The 11,823-nt window shown below is 38.3% G+C and overlaps 1 pseudogene; it reads right to left on the reverse strand.

The window, feature by feature from the left end:
- Nucleotides 1-1,094: 1,094 nt before the first annotated feature.
- LOC102471581 (serine/threonine-protein phosphatase 2A catalytic subunit beta isoform pseudogene) lies at nucleotides 1,095-11,565 on the reverse strand (annotated as a pseudogene).
- Between the last annotated feature and the right edge of the window lie 258 nt (nucleotides 11,566-11,823).

Below are 11,823 nucleotides of genomic sequence, written 5' to 3' on the forward strand. Positions count from 1 at the left end.
TTGACCTTCACTATTACTCTCACTTCCAAACTTCATATCTGTTTTCTTTGCCTAACTCTCCAGACTTTATCAATTATGATAAGTATGTCTGATAAAGTTAGCTGAAGTTGTTCAATTAAAAAAAAAAACACCACTTTTTTCCCATTTTTTAGATTTTTAAGAGAGAGAAGAGCATTCCCACAGGTTTGGTAACACTGCAGTCTCCTTCCTTTAGTCCTTTAGACCATAGGATATTTTTCTGTTCCACGTAGAGGGATTTACTAAGTAAATAAATACTGTATACAAAATTTATTTGAAAGAAAAAAATTTTGTTTGCTGCATCCTTCTTTAAGTAATTACATTTTTCAAATATTTGTAAGCACTTCAGAGAACTATGTATTCATAAATCATTGATAAGTTAATTGGAAAGCAGTCTTCTGTATTCATCAAATCTGAATCTCTGGGGTCTGTATGCTAGGCAATGCTTTGCTTTCCTGGGCCTAATTGCTTGGGTATTTGAAAGTAATAAACATCATATCTTTTAAAAAATGGAAAGTGTATTTGCTCAGTATACTGAATAGGACGCAAGCACTATCATAACAAATATACAGAAATATACAGATCAACATAAAATAGTAATTTAGTTTAAATGAAGGGAAATCTGTTTAAATGTTATGACAACATACTCCCAAGACAAGTCTTTTCTTCAGTTAATTACACATTTCAATAAAATAAAGGGTAATGGATTAAGTGGAAGTTAACTCATGAATTTTTCTTAAAAACTCCAACTCTATTAATCCATGCCAATTAAGCACTGTAACTAAAATTTCCAAGTAAATACAAAATTAGATAAAGCAATTCATTATTTTTTTTACTTGAACAGTCCAGAGAAAAATGGTTACTATAAACACAGCATCCCATCAGACCTTCCAATTTTAGATGTCCAGCACAGTTGGCTTCAATTACAGTATCATATTGAGCTGCTCATGATTAGGATGGCACATTTGGTTCACAATGTGATTCAACTCCAAGACAGACCCCAACACTTGGATTACTGGTGCCTTTAAAAGCCAGATATGATTCCAAATATAAAGGTAAGTTTTCCCAGGAGGCATTTATAGGAAGTAGTATGTAATTGTGATGTGCTGGGTCACATGAGGCTCTCCACAGCGAAGTACAGGGACAAACTGAAGGAAGAAATATTTCAGATTGTTATCTAACTCCATGATAGCATCCTGGTTCCTACAGCAGTAACAGTGATTGGGTGCACTGAAAATGGTGACCATGTTCTGATCATGACACGTATTCCTCCATAACAAACTGATGAGCACCAGAAACGAGTATGAGTCTGTTGGCATGGTTGAATGTTTCAGAATTACCCTGCTTAAAATTATAGCTGGCACCATGTGGGGAGATGCTCCCATCCACCACAATCATTAGAGTCTGACCAAAGCAGATCACACATGGAACCCTCACATGGAACTTCTTGTAAACAATCCACAAATGATTCTGTGTCTATGGATAGACAGAGGCTGCCAGAAAAGCAGAATATTTATCTATCCACAAAAACTGTAAATGGAAAATAGTCAAACAGATCTGTAAAATATTTCCAAATGTTCACTTTTTCATACTACCACAGACATTTGTTGTAAAAATCATACAACTTGGGTGATCTTTCGTGTTTTCTTCTCAGTATTGTGATGTGTTCTGAGTAACACACTGTTGCCTGAAATAACCAACTCTAGAAATAATAATTAATGTGGTTTATTTCTAAGCACAAGTATGAGTGACCAAACCAGAGAAAGGCAAGGGTGTCTTTCTCAGAGTACTCAGATACAGGGGTTCCTTTTACTTGGTTTTGAGAGTGAGACAAAGTTTGAAACTTATTGAAAAGAGTTTTTACTGGTCTGGCCAGAAAGGCAGGACATCTGGAAGTTGGGTACAGAGGGGGCAAAGGAACTGGTGGGAAGACAGGACCCTGCCAGAGCCCAGATGACCAAAGCACTGCGACCTTGCCCTGGTGCCCTTCCTAGTCACTGAGGGCTGAGGAGGCACTGAGCAAATGGGAAGGTGGGAGGATATGGGCTCCAGCTGACTGTGCCATCAGCTGTTTATGGCTTCAGTTACTGGCAGACACACCTAATCCCTGGCACTCCCCTCTAGATCATATAGTGTGCTTACCTAGCTGTTTCAGGTTGACCAAGTCAAGGATTCAAAACCATGGTCACCATGTGGGACCAGCATCTCTTCAGCAGCACATTACTGCTGCACCATAAAGCCAATCCAGCTGGTTTCAACTCTATGCAAATAAACAGAAATTCTGGCAGGTACAGCCTGACTGAAGGCCCATCTTAGAGGTCATGCTCTCTATGAAGCTTTCCCAGATCCTTCCAGCTGGAGTGGACTTTCACACTTAACTCATAGAGTAGTAGAGGTTCTGACTTCTGGCTCTGTCCTCTTTCATGTTGGCTTAGCTCTTGAGCACCCATCCCTCTCTAAAGGGCCCAGAGTACAGTTTACATCATTCTTATACCTGATCACCCCAGAGGAAAAAATTTATATTTCCTAGTGGTTCCAGCAAAAGTCTTTGAGATTGAGTTTTTGTGGATCAACTGATTTACATACCCATCCCTGGAATAGGGGTAATGAAACCACTGTGAGACCTGAAGCCACTGGATTCTCCAAAGAAAAATCAAGGTGCTTTGGTCCATAAGGAGAAATGGATACTAGACTCACAAAATAATAGATGTCCATAATCCCCTTTGTACATCCTGAGCACACAGCTTTGTCTGATATAAGCGGGTTTTTGTCTCTTCTAATCTGTGTGTTCTGGGGGCAGAAACTGAGGTTTCATTGTGCTCCTTTATGTTCTACTTCAGCAGAATCAAATAAAGGACCTTGTAGAAATGAGATGCTGGAAGTGCTTGTTAAATTAAAGAGATGGGGACTAGCAGGTGATGTGATGATTAAGGTGCTGGATTTCTACATGACCAGACCTGGTGGCTTGAAAATTGATATTTTCACAGTACACATGTATTTACACAATACACATGCCCAAGATCTTGAGAAGAGAATGGAGAAGAAGGTATTGTGGCATGGTTTTCCCCTTGGTGGGTGATTTTTTACTTTTCCTCTCTCTTTCTCTGTCTCTCTTCAGTGAGTACATGTATCCCATGGCAAAAACTTAAACAAATAAATACATGAACAATTGTTTCCATGGACTTCAGTTCTTTCTCCTCTAAGAAGCAAAGTTCCCTGGAGACAAATGATTTGAAAAACATTTTTAGCCCTTCCCTAATTCTCAGCCACCTTCATACACAGGAGGAAGATCTCCAGTGAAGAGCCAGGTCTAGCAAGGTCCAGCAGTTAGCATAATGGCTATGTCGCTGGACTCCCAAGTAGTTGACCACGGTGTGAGTCCCAGACCTGGTGGCTTAAACTCACACTGGACATGTGTGCATGCATGCCCAAGATCCCAAGAGGAGGGTGAAGGAGAAGGGATTATGGCATGGCCATCCCCCCTGGGGGGTGATTTCTCGTTTTCCGTCTCTCTTTTTTCTCTGTCTTCCTGGTGAGTGCACATGCCCTATAGCAAAAACCTCTTCAAAAAAAAAAGAGCCAGGTCTGATGGAAAGTATTAGAAGAGGACTACTGAGCAGTGACCTGCTCCCATCCCCACTGGACTGCTCACCTGGCTGTCCGCTGGGAACAGAAGTGCCTGCCCCACTCTCTCAGGCTGGACCTGATAGATACCATGTGTGCTGCTTCTTCCTCATCTCCTGCCTCCACAAAATCCCTGAACTCCTGTTCTCTATGCTATGCAAATGTCAGACAAGAAAACCTGGGACATTGCTCTCATTCTAATCATGCTTTAATTTTTCTCCAGGGTCAGAATGAATACTTTAAGAGGTGGTTGGCAGGTCTTAAAATGGATTATGCCTAGGGCAATTAACACTGAAAAAAATACTCAATTGTATTTCTATGTGAGCTTTACTGTTCTATTGGGTTGTCAGAAAAGCCATGACCTATTTTTTTGTTTTTCTGTGTAAAATGCATCATGACTTTTCCGACAATCCGATACTTCTTTCTCCTTAGCTCTTTTTCTAATACTCAGAGGTCCTCATATCCTGCTATTAACTTTATTGCAGATGTGACTCTACGCGACTTCCTAGTGAATCATCATCATTTTCAACACCTCAATTGTTAGTCTTGTAAAAGTCCTTATGAGATCCTTAAAGAAAAAAGAATTACTAAAAGAAAATAAAAGAAAGAAAGAAAAGAATTATTGAGCTGATAGTATATATATCAGGCACATACTGAGAAGGAGTGATAATAGTCCTTTGCTGCATTGTAAGTACAGTGCCGTGAAGTACATATACCCATGCTGTCTTGCATACTTCTTGCTAAGGCTTATTTTTAAGATAGATATTATTGTCCTCTTTGCCCATGAAGAAGATGAGGCCAGAAATGTTAATGCCTTCTTTGATCAATATCATGCAAGAAGTAGCAATCTCAAGACTGGCTCCCTTACCTTATAGATTTCAAATCTAGAAGATGAGAGAGAGAGAGAGAGAGACAGAGAGAGAGAGAAATCAGAGGAAGGAGAGACCACATGATACAGGGAAGTTAATAGGGGATTTGGGGGATTAGGCTTGTCTGGACCTTGTAGACTGGAAGAGAATTTATGTCTGAAGGTAGTAGTGCATTTATTTTAACCAGAAGTTTTGGAGAGCATGTGACCCTACTAAGAGAGGTGTATAAATCCAAAGGAAAAAAAAAAAATCCACTCCACTTAAAACTCAGTCTGTTTAGTGAATGATGAGCTACTACTTTTCTTACAATTACATACTTTGCAGCTTACAACATATTTCATATAAAAGATCCTGTTTAATACTTAAGATAATCCTTTTAAAGTAAGCAGAAGAGAATAGTCTTCTTAGAAAGTCTCACAACTTTATTCATTAGGAATATATTCTAGGTTTGGGTTGATTTCTTCTATTTTTTTCTCCTTTCTAGAAAATATCTTGACTAAAATGGCTGACCCTCCCACTGTGGCTATTTAAATTTTTTGTTTGTTTGTTGTTTTGCCATAGGGTGTCTGTGCTTACTTGAGAGAAATAGAGGCAATGAGAAATCACCCGCAAGGGTGGATGTCCATGCTAAAATCCCATCTCCATTTTCCTCCTGGAATTTTATGCACACATATCCTGTGTAATTTTCAAGCAGCTGAGTCCAGGACTTGAACCACGGTAAGCCATGATAGAATCCAGTGCCCTAACCACTATGCCACCTGCTGCTCCCTGTAAATATCTTCTACTGATAAGGTGGAGGGAATGGAAGTCATTTCTATGAAGCCAGGGAGGCTAGTATGTCAACATAGTGGGATTTCCAGAGAATTGATAAAATCTGCATGTGTCAGAAGTGTCACAGGTGGCAGGTTTCCATTACTGGAACTTTCCCCCGGATTCTGGAGTTAAAAAAAAGAACAGAGGGAGGTGAGGCTTTGTGATCAGGAATGTTTTTATGATTATCATTTTGATGCCAATTATGAACAACAAAACCCAGCTGGTGTCTGTCCCTGATAAACCTACTCCACAGAAGCAACATGGTTACAATATGAGGGAAGATCAAAACCAAGATCATAACCAGCGACTAGTAAATAAAATTTTAATACACTTGAGCTGACATTCAAACAGAATCTTCAGACAACAGATAACTGAGCATTCTTCCCACAGCAAAAGTCTTTCTCTGTTTATTCACTGGCTAATACCAAACATTCCCAGAAAATTCTTTGAATAATAGCAGGTCTCTCCAGCTATGGTCTGTCCATAGCTCTCCCCAGGAATAAGAATAGCTAATATTGAGATGTGACATTTTCTGTTTTGCAACTGAACTTCCCAGAATCTTGTAGTCCAGCCAGAAGCTTGCTTCACAAACCTAGGGCAAAGGGAAAAAAGAAAAAAGGGAACCTGCTTGTTTTATAAACAGCAACTCTCTCAGTGCAAAAAATACCCTGATCTCTAGGGGTCAAAGCCAGAGGCATGCTTTCTGCCTGATTTGCTGGGATTTGGAGTGGTCACACAGCACAGACTCAGAAGCAATGTTGGCACTGTCAAGGCAAGATCCTGGCAGCAAAGGGGGAACACTTTACATATATAATAAGGAGTAAAGAATGAAGGGGCTCCTCTTCCTACACTGATAGTTCCAGATCAAGATTATATCTCTTGTTAAACTGTTGGTCATTCAGAAACTGGTATCACCTCATTCTTTCTTCTCTAAAGCAACCACTGCCAGATTCAAGCTCTTGATGGTCTCTTCTCTTCCTGCTTACTTTATATCTTTCTTTTTCTTGTGCAAACAACACAGCTTTTTATTGTGTACTCTCTTTATTTTGGCACTGAAAGATGCAGTCTCCTCATCAAGAGACAAGCTCTTCTAGGTAACTTAAAGATCTTCAGAAGAACATTTTACTTAACTTCCATTTCTTCTCAATTACTAAGGCAGATAAGGTGTTCTCTTTGTATTCTCTTCTTGTAAATTTCTTTTAGAATTATTTAATTTTATTTATTACTATTATTATTATTATTATTATTATTAATTTGCTACAGGGCACATGCAAGAGAGAGAGAGAAAGAGAAAGTGAGAAAGCAAAGCACCAGTAATGGGATTCGAACCGTGGTTGGCCATATGGGAGTCCAGTGCCCTAACCACTATGCCACCTGCTGATCCTTCTTGTAAATATTTAAAGCCCCTTCAACCCACTTGGAACTCCTCACCAACATTTCTACACTTGAATTTTTCTCCCTCCAGGTTTTTGGTGGTCAAGAAAGATCTGAACCTAGACTTGTTGGTAAGATTCCTGTTTGAATCCCAACATTTCCCCAAAGTTCTCTCTGACCCCAACAGTAGGAAGCAATCATTCTAATGTCAAAGTCCCCATAGCTATAATGTCTTCATCACTTACTCAGTTCTTTCTAAATTGCACTGGCATGATTCGAAAGCTTTGTACCCCTAGTTCTCTGGAAGCTCTGGATGCAAGGACTTGGCACAGAGCCTTAATAGGAAATCTGTGAAGGTTTTGATTAGGAGAGAAGCACTGGGTCCACCTGACAGTTGATTGAATTTTACATTTAGTATCCAGTTGTGTGTACATTGTATGAAATACAAGATCCCGGAATTGAGGTTGCAAGTTTCCTTTCCCTGTCATAATCTACAGGCCCATATCTGTTTCATCTTGAAAACAAATGAAGGATGTGTGGATACCAGAGACAGTTTGGTAGGATGGCAGGAAATGGGGTAGGGAGGAATCAAGGAAAAAAAGAGAAGTAAAACATTCAAGGGGAAAAAAAAGGTAAGTTCTCTGTTATGATAATTTCTTTGATGGATAAGCATACAGTATACTCACACTGGGAGAATTCATTTTTAATGCTGTTAAGATACAGAATAATTGAATATAAAAAATTAAAAAATTATACAAAAATGAAAAAAAAGGATACTAGAAAAGGCCAAAATAAAGACAGTACAAATGTCAAAAAAGAAATCTCTAAGGGCAATGAGATCCCAATGCTTACAATATATTGGGTTTTTGGAAAAGTCATGATGCATTTTTACATAGGAAAACATAGAAACTATGTCAAGACTTTTCTGACAACTCAGTAGATGGTTTTTACATATATGCCAGAATCAGCAAGACTTATCTCTGGGTGATTAAAATAAATGATTTGGAAAAATAAGAAAAGTAAACTCAGGGTCAATCAGAGGGCCCAAGATAAACCTTACACAGGAAATAAGTAAGCTAAGGGCTAATGAAAAGGGCTCAGAATAAGCACAAGATAAACTTTACAAGATAAGAAACAAATGCCACCCACAGAGAAAAGAAATGTTCCAGCCCCCTACTCTGGCACCACCTCCAGCCATCACCTGTGGCTGATAAACTTTTTAAATTCCTGGGAAAAGATTTGACCTACTGGTGTTTCTCATTATCCTTCCCTTAAGATTGAGACCATAATTCCCTCCCTCTCACTTTTTTTTTTTTTTTTTTGAGATATTTTTGCTATAGGACACATGCACTCACTTTCTGGAGCGACAGAGAGCTAAGGAGACAGAAAGCAAGAAATCACTCTTCAGGGGAGATGGCCATGCTAAATCCCTTCTCCATTCTCCTCTCAGAATTTTGGGCACACATATGCCCAGTGAGAGTCTTAAGCCACCAGGTCTGAGATTTGAACAACAGTGACTATGCGAGTCCAGCAACACAACCATTACAACCTCTGCTGCTTACTCTCCTCCCTCTCACATTTAAAAAACACAAAATAGAAAATTATTTGCTGATGATACTGTGTATGGTAATATCTTCAACTGAGTCAATATGCAGTGTATTCTGGATGGAAAAATTTATTTTGTATGCTATAATGATACATGGCAATTAATAGTAAAATTTTTTCAAGAAAAGGAGAAATTAAGGCCTTAAAAAGAGATCTTCCCGGGACCAGCTTAAAAGAGACCTTCCTGGGCATAATTGCTATGTTGCTGGACTCCCATGTAGTCAACCGCAGTTTAAGTTCCAGACCTGGTGGTTTAAACTCATGCTAGGTGCGTGTGTGTGCATGCCCAAGATCCTGAGAGGAGAATGGAGAAAGGATTGTGGCATGGCCACACCCCCGGGGGTGATTTCTCTCTTTCTGTCCCTCTGTTTCTCTCTGTCTTTCTGGCAAGTGCATGTACCCTATAGCAGAAACCTCTCCAAAAAAATAAAGCGACCTTCCTTGCCATGAGGCAAGAATCTGTTCAGGCTTCCCCCCAGGCTTTCTATAGGAGCCCTAATAAACCTAGCTTCTGCTGCCAGTTCTGCCCCTGGAAAATTCTTTTACCACCTACAGAACAGGCCTCACAGCTCCATTTGGGGACTCCAGCTAAAATCGACTACAAAAGAATTTTACTCCTAGTTACTTTCACATTTTATAGCACACTGGTCAGACCAGCCAGCAGCTGTCCTTCCCTGGCTATATCTTCACCGAATTCTGTCTTGCCTCCATGGTTCCCACTGCCCCATTGTCTCACTGCAGGATAGACAGCAGCAAATAATTATTTTTTTCTAGAAAGATTTTTGCTATAGGGCACATCAGCTCACCTACAGAAAGAGACAGAGAGATAGAAAGTGATAAATCACCCCCCCAGGGGGGAATGCCATGCCAAAATCCCTTCTCCTCCATTCTCCTCTCAAGATTTTGGGTACACAGGCAAATATGCCCAGCATGAATTTTAAGCCACTTGATCTAAGACTAGAACTACATTTGACTATGTGGGAGTCCAGCGACATAACTATTATGCCATCTGCTGGTCCCCATGATAGATAATTCTTGCTTTGGTGTTTATCTTTACTTCAGAGGAAAGGAAAACTCATTCAGAGCAGCCATCTTGTATTTCATTTTATAAGAGACCAGCTTGGTTCCTTTTCTAGAGCAAAAATGCATCTGAAAATACATTTGTTCTTTTTTTCACTTCTGTATGGTAATGTCTCTGACTGGTCTAATATACAGTGTATTCATGCTGGGGAAATTAACTTTGTATGTTGTGAGACATATAATATTTAAATGTTATTTTTTTAAATGTAAAAAATATATATGTCATTTCTTTTATTTTTGAGTTCCAACCTTCTACCTTGATGCATTGCTATGGAGTGTTGATCATTCACAGTGTCTTTGATACTGTAAATTTTATGGAATGCTTTAGAATTGATCAGTTTGCAATTCCCACATTTGGAGAAGGTGAGACACTCTTGGCAGGGAGTTTCCTTCAAAAGAAAATTACCATTTATGCACAGATCCTTTCTTCATTTTGCAGAAGCCTACTGTAACTCTCTACAGTTTTATTATTTTACTTGCAATGTATGGACTACTGCATTTTATTCATAAATAGCTGTGATTTCACTTTGAGGTTGAATCATGTACTGAAATAAAAAATTATTGCAAATAATGTTGAAAGTAAAATTGCTACAATAACCAATGTCAAAGTGACCCATTTCTTCTCCTTCTTCCATTTCCTCTTAATTGCTAAGGCAGATGAGGTATTCTGTTGATGTTTTGACTTTATATCTCATTCTCTTGCTTTATCCTTTGTAATTTAAAACATTTTCATTACTTTTCTCAAAGTTGGAGTCAAGTTTCAGTTCTGAGTTTGCCTTCCAGGTTAGTATAAATTGTCACCTATTTCATCTCTAAGGACAACTTTGGGTTATTTATTTTTAAAAAATGTAGTAACATGAAATTTGCTGTGGTCTTCTCGATTATATATGCATGTCAGACTTGTATGGTTAAAAAAGGAGATGATTTGAAGACAGGAAGAAAATACAGGAAACAGATTGCCCTGCTATATGGTTCTTGCCAAGACACAGTGTTAAAAAGGACCAGACAGTAAAGAGGTATTGAAAGTGATCTCACCAGACTTCTTTTCTATGAATCAAAAACAGTTCAGAAATCAATAGCTGCATTTAATTTGGCAAAACAACTTCTCAACACTTCAGAAAGTGGATAAAATAATTCTAATTTGGTTCATTAAACTGAAAAAGAAATGTTAAGTTCGAAATGTCTATGCATTCAAGCAGGATAAATTCCAATTTATCTGACAAAAATCCCAAAAATTCTGCAAAGCAGTCTTCAGAGATGTAGCCATTTGGTAGATTTATTTATTTTTGTAGCCTATTTGTCTGGAAAGAAGCTGCTTGCTTGTCAGCCACTCATCCTTCCCTGCTCACCTGTCAATCTACACTGGGGCTCCATTCAAGTCAACTACAAAAGGATTTCACTCCTGGTTATTTTCTCAAGTTGTAGCACACTGGTCAGGTCAGCCAGCAGCTGTCCCTCTCTAGTTGTTCTCCAGCAAATTCTCTATTGCCTCCATGGCTCTCCACTTCTCTGGCAAAAACAATGTAGTAGGAATAAATCATACAAAGAAAAGAATTTTAGAAATAGGAAAGTTGACCTGGGCTCAAGTTCTAGCTGTATTGACTAAAATTATGAAAGGATCTAAACTTCAGTTACTCAAACTACTTTGAAGGACTTTTGATTACAGGAGCTAAAAAGTGATGGATGGTGTAATGAAGATAGTCCTGGCACATAGTAGATACTCAGTATAAAACCAAGTAAATGCAGAAGGGAGTTGTTCTCCACTTTCAAAAAAGAAAAGTGTTACGGGCATTGCCAAATATGTACATATACAAACTTTGTGTTGGATTTTCCCCCTCTTTTTGCTTATTTAAACGTAAGAATTTGATATATAACACATGGAAATGTAATTTTTTTATTTTTTATTTTTGCTATAAGTGTACCTAAAAAATCTTGTCTTGAGCACAACCACATGTACATTTGGAGATATGCCAAACCTAATTTTTCAAAGGGCCTTAGATTTAAAAAAAATAATAATAAAATAAAAAGAGAAAAGAGATTTGGTTGTTGTTGTATTAGTATCAAAATTATATGCATATGTGGTATCTAAAAGTTAAATTGTCTTCAGGATTAAATAAGAAAAAAAAAAAGCTACCCTTACCTCTTCTTCCCAGTTTCTTACTCGACAGAAGTATCTCTTCATTTTTTAATCATCTCTTTTAGTATTTAACCCATATTTTAAAATAATAGTTCTATTTTTAGCATCATTCCATGAGTTCTCACACTGAAAAGTCAGGGTTAGGTACTACTCACTACCACAGAGATTCACAAAATTCCTAAGCCTCATTCCCAAACACAGAATCCAGTTAGTCAACTCTTGAGTGATTAATAAAAGAACCATTTTGTGACTGTTGTGCCCTTCTTTTTCCTTAAGTTTATGTAGTTACCACTAATGCATTTC

This window comes from Tupaia chinensis, unplaced genomic scaffold (assembly GCF_000334495.1).
Source record: "Tupaia chinensis unplaced genomic scaffold, TupChi_1.0 Scaffold148557_1, whole genome shotgun sequence".
NCBI classification, from domain to species: domain Eukaryota; kingdom Metazoa; phylum Chordata; class Mammalia; order Scandentia; family Tupaiidae; genus Tupaia; species Tupaia belangeri.